The sequence below is a fragment of the Myxocyprinus asiaticus genome, chromosome 45 (genome assembly GCF_019703515.2).
Source record: "Myxocyprinus asiaticus isolate MX2 ecotype Aquarium Trade chromosome 45, UBuf_Myxa_2, whole genome shotgun sequence".
Taxonomy (NCBI): domain Eukaryota; kingdom Metazoa; phylum Chordata; class Actinopteri; order Cypriniformes; family Catostomidae; genus Myxocyprinus; species Myxocyprinus asiaticus.
The window spans coordinates 18130065-18138917 of NC_059388.1; positions in this window are offsets into that span (position 1 = coordinate 18130065).

Sequence of the window (8853 nt, forward strand, 5' to 3'; positions counted from 1 at the left end):
ACTCAAACATTTGTTTACTGACGTGGACCATGCCTCACAAAAAAGAGAGCTCTCAGAAGACCTACAATCAAGAATTGTTGCTTTGCATAAAGCTGGAAAGAGTTACAATTTATTTCGAAGAGCTTAGATATTCATCTGTCAACAGTTAGACAAATTGTCTATAAATGGATATGATTTAGTACTGTGGCTACTCTCCCTAGAAGTGGCTGTCCAGCCAAGATGACTCAAAGGGAACACCACAGAATGCTCAAAATGTAAAAAAATTAAAAAAAAAAAAAAAAAAAAGAACCCTAGAGTGACAGCTAAAGACTTAAAGGGATCATTGGAACTGGTTAACATCTCTGTTCATGAGTCTACTACACAGAAAACATTAAACAGGCATGGTGTCCATGGTAGTACACCACAAAGGAAGCCATTGCTCTCTAACAAAAACTTTGCTGCACCTGTAGCTGCCAAAGACCACCTTGACACTCCACAATGCTACTGGGAAAATGTTTTGTGGACTGATGAACCTAAGATGTAATAGTTTGGATAGAACATGCAGCACTACATATGGCGTAAAAAGGGAACCACATACCAACACGAAAAACATCATCCCAGCAGTGAAGTACGGTGGAGGGAGCATCATGATTTGGGGCTGCTTTGCTGCTTCGGGGCCTGGACCACTTGCTATCAGAGGAAAGCAATGTTTATCAAGATATCCTACAGGATAATATCAGGGTGGCTGTGCACCAGCTGAAACTCAGAAGAAGTTGGGTGATTCAGCAGGACAATGACCCTAAACATCAAAGTAAATCCACTACAGAATGGCTTCAAAAAAAGAAAATCCAATTTTAGTAAAAAGTTTAATTGAAAAATTAACCTTAATTAAAAAATGTCTTAGTATTCAGCATGTCCCTATTTTGCTTTGACAAGATCATCTGGTCAGTGTCACAAATTTGCTTGAAATTTGCTTACAAAATCCTAAAACGTTGTTTATTTTCAAGTTCCAAAAATATCCCAAATTTGCACCCAACTGTATATCACTATCAGCAAAGCAAAGATTTAGTGCAGGGGCCAGAGGGGATTGATTTAGTTTACAGATCACCCTCTATCCCTACAATTACCTGTCTGCTTACGATATACACTCACCTATCCAAAGCTAGGACACTCAATCCTTCTATTTTTCTCCTTTTCATTTTTTTCTCTCTCTATTGACCTTACCCCCTCTCACTTCCTGCCATGCCCTGTCATTACTTGGAGAGCAATAAATGTCACAGTGGGGCAGTGATGTCAGAGTGGCACGGTCTCCTCCTGAGTGTTAAATTAAGCATTCAAACTGAAGAGAGACAGAGAATGGCCCTTTTAGTTCTACTGTAGGAATGTGCTACAAAACTATTTAGACCACCCAGTCACATCTGCAGATATGTTTCTCAATTTTTTCCACCTCCACTGAACCTAAACCTTATATAACATACTTCTACCTCAGCAATGTCCTTCAAAACTGAGGCCATTATATCTGACTTTGATTTCCCTCTCTTTTAAAATGTCCTCTCCATTTTATATTCATTTTTTCCTAATGTCTTACCAACCTACATCTTGACCATGACACCATGGCATCAATATTACAGAATGCAAGTCATATTCAAACTAGATTTTCACATTTTATGAAGGAAACGTGAGTGTTGCTTGTCCATGCGAAACTTGCTGCCATAATGCTAGGATATTGTGGGTTATTGTCAAGTTATGGCTATGCAGAAGCCCAAGTCAAAAGAGCCCACCACCAAGTCTCAATATTCTGGTCCCTAAATATGGCATGGGTCCCTTCTTCAATGTAGGTCTATTGGATTTTTTTTTTTCACCCATTTTATCGTCTGCCAAGTGAAAATTGCAAGTCCAATGACTTAGAAAATTGAAAATACAACGAGCAGCACCCCCTGACCATAGTATGATAAACTACTGTGGGGATGGGGGCCTGGTCGTGTGTCTGTCTGCAGGAAAGGGAAAGCGGTAAGGCTCGTCACCTGGGCTGTCATTATCATTAACACCTATCTCTTGTTATAGTGATGGTGGAGGGAGACCTGAAAAGGCCAACAAAGCGCATCAGTCAGCAGAAAGAGAGGGACCAGAGAGAAACTGTTCCTGTGTGTGCATCAAGACTGCTTGACTCATTTGTGTGTTTATTTGGCCACTAAGTGCCCTTTTGTTTGAGTTTTGTGAACAACACTAAAGAGTAATAAAATACTCACGTTGACTGTTTCCACTGCCTCCTGACTCCTCCATTTGCCCATAAAATACAAACGTTGTTACACTGGTGCCGAAACCCAGGATTTGGAGGATAACGTCATCATGGACCCTTCACCACTGGGCGAAGTAATCAAGTCCCTCGCCAGCATCCAGCAGAACCAACATCAGGCCCTCATTGATTTATGCCTGGAGCAGGAACAGTGTTTCCAACTCCTGCCACAAAGCGGTTTGAATGCTCCAGGGGGGTTCCCTGGGGGGATTTCCCTCTAGAGCAGTCACATGACGAGTCCCTCAAACACGCGTTTGACCAAGTGAGAGTCTTCGATGGTCAACAGCTCCAGCCTGACGTAGCACTCACTCACTTCAATTATTAAAGATCGGTTGTATCAAGTGATGAAGGACACTCAAACAAAGGAAAATACAACCAAATTATTAGTACAGAAGAGCTGCCAGGAAACCCTCTTCCAGGTGGCTCATCATAATCCAATGGCTGGCCATCTAGTTCACGAGAAAACGCTTAACCGAATAATGGCCCTTTATTTTTTTGGCCTGGCATTCACGGGGACGTTCGCAAGTGGTGTGCGGTGAATCCACCGGCCACCCCAAAAACGCCATTGCTAATCGAGATCCCCTTCGAGAGAATTGGCATGGACCTCGTCGGGCCATTACAAAGGACCGCACACAGGCATCACTTTGTATTAGTTCTGGTGGACTATGCAACGCGATATCAGGAAGCAGTGCCCCTGTGCAACATCTCAGCACATAGTGTTGCGGAGGCACTCTTCAGAATAATCTCCCGAGTGGGGATTCCAAAAGAAATCCTCACTGATCAAGGCACTACATTTATGTCACAAACACTATGCGAACTGTAGGTATTAAATCGATTCGCACCCGTGTTTACCACACACAAACAGATGGGCTGGTGGGATGATTTAATAAAACCTTAAAACCTATTCATAAGTTCGTACATGAGGATGCTAGAAATTGGGATAAGTGACTCGAACCCCTGTTATTTGCAGTGCAAGAGGTCCCACAAGCCTCCACAAGTTTTTCCCCATTCAAGCTGGTGTATGGGCGTCAGCCACGCGGCGTGCTCGACATGATGCGGGAAGCTTGGGAGGGGGGACTTTCAAACAGTAAAAATGAAATTCAGTACGTTCTTGATCTTAGAGCAAAACTCCACACTTTGGGTCAATTAACACAGGAGAATTTGCTCCAAGTTCAGAAACATCAAAGCCAACTGTATGACAGGGGCACTTGACTATGGGAATTTGGACCGGGAGATAAAGTGCTTGTATTACTGCCCACCTCAAGCTCTGAATTACTCGCCAAGTGGCAAGGGCCTTCTGATGTCACACGGCAAGTAGGAGATGTCGATTATGAGGTTAGGTGAATGGAAAGGGGTGGGGAACGACAAATTTACTATCTCAACCTCCTAAAATCATGGAGGGAGGTGGTCCCTGTGGCCTTGGCAATGGTAGTTCCGAAGAGGGTGGAGCTCAGTCTGGAGGTGACACTCAAATCAAATTAATTCACCCCGGTCCCATGTGGAGACCACCTCTCACCATCACAGCTCACAGACGTGGCCAATTACAAGAGGAATTCGTGGATGTGTCTCTCCCCGGTCACACGGACCTCATAGAACACCATATCGGGACCATCCCGGGAATGGTGGTTCATAGCCTCCCCTATTGCCTTCCTGAACACAAGAAAAAGGATGTTCAGGAAGAATTAGAGGCAATGCTCGAGATGGGCGTAATAGAATAGTCGCACGGCGATTGGGCCAGCCTGCTGGTTCTGGTACCTAAGAGCGACAGGATGGTCTGGTTCTGTGTGGACTATCGCAAAGTGAACACGGTGTCCAAATATTATGCGTACCCAATGCCTTGGATTGATGAGTTGCTCGATCATTTGGGTGCGGCTCAATTTTATTTGACACTGGATTTAACAAAGGGTTATTGGCAGATCCCTTTAACTCAAACTTTATGACTCTTCAGTTCGGTTTGTTTGGGGCCCCGGCCATGTTTCAGCGTCTCATGGACAAAATTCTCATGCTGTATGCGGTTTATGCCACAGCGGCACATGCAACATCTGAGAGCTGTCCTGAGGTCGCTGCGACGGGCGGAACTCATGGCCAACCCGAAGAAGTGTGCAATTGGGCGGGTGGAAGTTCGGTATCTGGGGTTCCACTTGGGCCATGGGCAGGTGCAACCCCAGGTTAACAAAACCGCAGTGATCGCGGCCTGCCCGAGGCCCAAGACCAAAAAGGAGGTAAGACAGTTTCTGGGGCTGGCTGGCTACTACCGAAGGTTTGTGCATAGTTACTCTGACGTCACCAGCCTGTTGACTTAACGGTCCAGTGGATGGAGTCGTGCCAACAGGCTTTCCTAAAAGTAAAGTCTGCGCTTTGTGGGGGGCCGCTTACATGCCTCTAACTTCTCTCTACCTTTTATTTTGCAGATGGATGCATCTGACAGGGGGATGGGGGTGGTGCTGTCACAGGAGGGGAGGAACAGCCAGTACTGTTCATAAGTCGCAAGCTCCCCCTGAGGGAGACAAAGAACTGAACCATCGAGAAAGAGTGTCTTGCGATCAAGTGGGCTGTCCTCACCCTCCGCTACTTCCTGCTTGAGTGGGCCTTCACCCTCTGCTCAGATCATGCCCCACTCCAATGGCTCCACCGCATGAAAGATACCAACGCGCAGATCACCTGTTGGTACCTGGCACTTCAGCCGTTTAAACTCTAGGTGATCCACAGACCGGGGGTGCAGATGGCTGTGTGTGGAGGGGGGCGGGGAGGGGTGCAAGGCCGGATGTTGCTCTGGCCTGAGTCAGGCGGTGGGGGTATGTGGGGATGGGGCCGTGGTCGTGTGTCTGTCTGCAGGAGAGGGAGAGAGGTAAGGCTCATCACCTGGGCTGTCATTATCATTAACACCTGTCTCTTGTTATAGTGATGGCAGAGGGAGACCTGAAAAGACTAACAAAGCGCATCAGTCAGCTGAAAGAGAGGGGCCAGAGAGAAACTGTTCCTGTGTGTGCGACAAGATAGCTCAACTCATTTTTGTGTGTTTATTTGGCCACTAAGTGCCCTTTTGTTTGAGTTTTGTGAACGATGCTGAAGAATAATAAAATACTTACGTTGACTGTTTCCATTGCCTCCTGACTTGTCCATTTGCCCATAAAATATGAATGCTGTTACAAATACTTATAATGATGAATGGTTTCTACAAACAATAGTAATATAGTGGATGTTTTTACAATAGAAAAACAGAAAGCAACAGAAGCAGCTCCTGCACTCCCTGGCTCTATCTTTCTGATTCCATTGACAACAGCAAATACATGACCTCTCTTTGGCCACCCTCTCTGATATGTGACAAAGACACTAAAGGGAAAGTATTTTTGCCCTTTGTGAACAAGGAATAAAGTTGTTCACAAAGTCACACCTGTTCACCAAAAGGGCTTGCAGAGGAGGAGGGCAGAGATAGAGAGAGAGTGAAAGTGCACAACAGGGAAACAGAGAGGAGGAAATGATACGAGATGAGAAGCAGGCATGGCAACAGGTTACGAGGGAAAAGCAAAAGGTGCCGATATCTTAATGGTTCACTAAATTGGCTGTTTGCTACACATCAGCCCACAGACAGCCACTCAGCACCACAGGGCCTCCAAGAAAACATAGCAGAACAACAGAGAACCCTCCTAATTATAATCTGATTGCACTGACAGCAATCCATGCTCTGATTACAGCTGGAATAAATTAAATGAGCTTCAATTCACGGTTAACGGGTTTAGGCTATTTTTGGCTTCATTCTTTCGCTCCTCAACATTGATAAGGCTTGTCTGACTGTGCTTGGCCTAGACGATTTGGTGATGCCCACATCTGTTTTTGTAACTATTTTGAACTCATTCATTTAAAAAGTCCTTTCTTTTGACAGTTTGACAGATGAAACAGACATCCTGCATTTGAATGTCTGAAAATCATAAATGTAACAAAATTATAAGCATTATGTTTAAGAAGACATTCTGGAAAGGTCTAATAAGCAGAAAAACTCATAATTCTGCTCACTATAATCAAAGGATCTTAATAAAAGTGGCTTGTGTGTTGTTTCATAGTATGTTCTGGTGGTTCCGTCTTCTTTTAGGCTATAATTTGTGTCCCCTGCTGCAAAGACCACCATAGACCATTATGCATTTCCATGCTGGTCCTGGTGGGTTTATGCTGGTGGATATGCTGTCCACCAGCAAATCCTAGGTTGACCAGCATAATCTCTCTGCTGAAGCTGGTTGACCAATAACATTTTGCAAGTTAAGTTACAGTAGTAGGGTGATTCTCATTTTTCACCAAACCTGTCATGAAAATGTCTTGGCTATATTTTACTCCAAAGTCAAAACAAGTATTTTTATATTTACAATTATAAATTATATTTTGCATATAGAAAATGAAGTCTTTTTTAGAGCTATTGAGATTTTTTACTTTCCTCCCCTTTTCTCACCAATTTGGAATGCCCAATACCCAATACGTTCTAAGTCCTCATGGTGGTGTAGCGACTCGCCTCAATCCGGATGGCGGAGGACAAAACTCAGTTGCCTCCGCGTCTGAGACCGTCAATCCACGCGTCTTATCACGTGGCTTGTTGAGCGTGTTATCGCGGAGACCTAGTGCGCGTGGAGGCTTCACGCTATTCTCTGCGGCATCCACGTGCAACTCACCACACACCCCACTGAGAGTGAGAACCACATTATAGCAACCACAAGAAGATTACCCCCATGTGACTCTACCCTCCCTAGCAACCGGGCCAATTTGGTTGCTTAGGAGACCTGGCTGGAGTCACTCAGCAAGCCCTGGATTCAAACTTGTGACTCCAGGGGTGGTAGTCAGCGTCAATACTCGCTGATGTACCCAGGCCCCCTTTTCTTCTTCTTGATTTGGTGTTATTATTTGTTACTGATTTGGTGTTATATATGACCAGGACATTTTCTTGCCAGGTTTCATGAGAATCTACCAGTTAGAGACTCTTAACTTAATCTAAACGTAAGACTTAAGATAGGAATAAAGCCTGTAATACAGCCCCAGCATCCCATTTTGAGTGCAGGGGCTATATTGCATATTCTTCCTACCTTAAAGGGTTGGTTTACCCAAAAATGAAATTCAGTGAAAGAAGTTATATTTTGATCTGTTCTCACCCAAAACCTTTGCTACAGAAGACATTGATTAAACCTTCGTATGGATTACTTTTATGCTGACTGATTTTGTCTCCTTTTTGGAGTTTCAAAGGCCTGATCACCATTCACTTGCATTGTATGGACATACAGAGCTGATATATTCTTCTAAAAATATTTATTTGTGTTCAGCATAAGGGATGGCATGAGGGTGAGTAAATGATGAGAGAATTTTCATTTTTGGGTGAACTATCCCTTTAAATTTTAAGTTAAGATCTGAGATCCAAACTAAAATCGCCATGGTTACTAAACAGGATGTTTCTGTATTACATCCCTACCATCCAAGACACAATATAGTCTGGTCATCAGTTTTGCTCATCTTTTCAGCATTATAATGGCCTGATGTTTGAGAAGCAAAGCACAATCTGTACTTTTCTCACACTTCATTGCATTAACATAGCCTGCTTAACTCTGTGAAGGCAAAAACAAATGATGGCTCCTCGCTTGGTCTGTCTGTGCCATGTAAGCGAGTGAAGTATCCATTATTCCTCCCTCAGGGGATCCAACTCATGGGCTCCTCACTAGCCTGACAATTACCATGAATTATCTTCTCTTCCAGACAATCAATTAAGCAAATTATTGAACTCCTCTCTTTCTTCTGAAATCTTATCGGTTCTTCCCAGCAGGGCAGCACAGTGGAGATAGATCACAGATTGTGAAACATCTAAAGACTGACTCTTTATCACCGGAGAATTTCCTTTATTTGTACTACTGCATGGCACTACAGTCACCTTTTCACAGCCCCTAAACAGAACCTTTAAAAAAACATTACGTGAAGAACTAAACTAGGCTTCAGGTTCTTTGCCAACAACATAAGATGCCAAGCAATACAAATTTTCCCGTTGATGTAATTTTTTCTTTCTTCTTTTTTTTTTTTTTTATTCAGCGGCTTGCATGAACTGGATTAGAGGCAGAATAATTGAATAACATCTCAATAAATCAGCTGTAATTCTGAACATCAGAATCACACAAGCTGGTGTGTGCAGTGATACACCAACATGCTGCTGTCATAACAGTACTGTGCATCATCAGCCATACAGTCTGCAAGCAAAGAATTAATGATCGTTTTCTGCCACCTACCGTTTCACACAAAAACAAATACAGTAAAACATTTGTGATACCATAGTGCCCTCTTATGGAGGCTCCTCTTTTAAAAATTAACCATGAACATATTACCATGTTAATTTTGGTATCTTATTTATTCAAACTATTTTGTCATCTTTTCTGTTTTTCTCATAATAAAAGTTATCCTACTGACTTGACTAGCCATTTAAATTGGCTTTTAATCTTTCAAAGTTTTGGACATTTAGTGGATACAACATTTAGGTATCATTCCAAAAGTCCAAAAGAACTCACCAAATTCGAGATTTTATGGATAAAAATCTCCATCGTCTTTGCATTTCACCAATG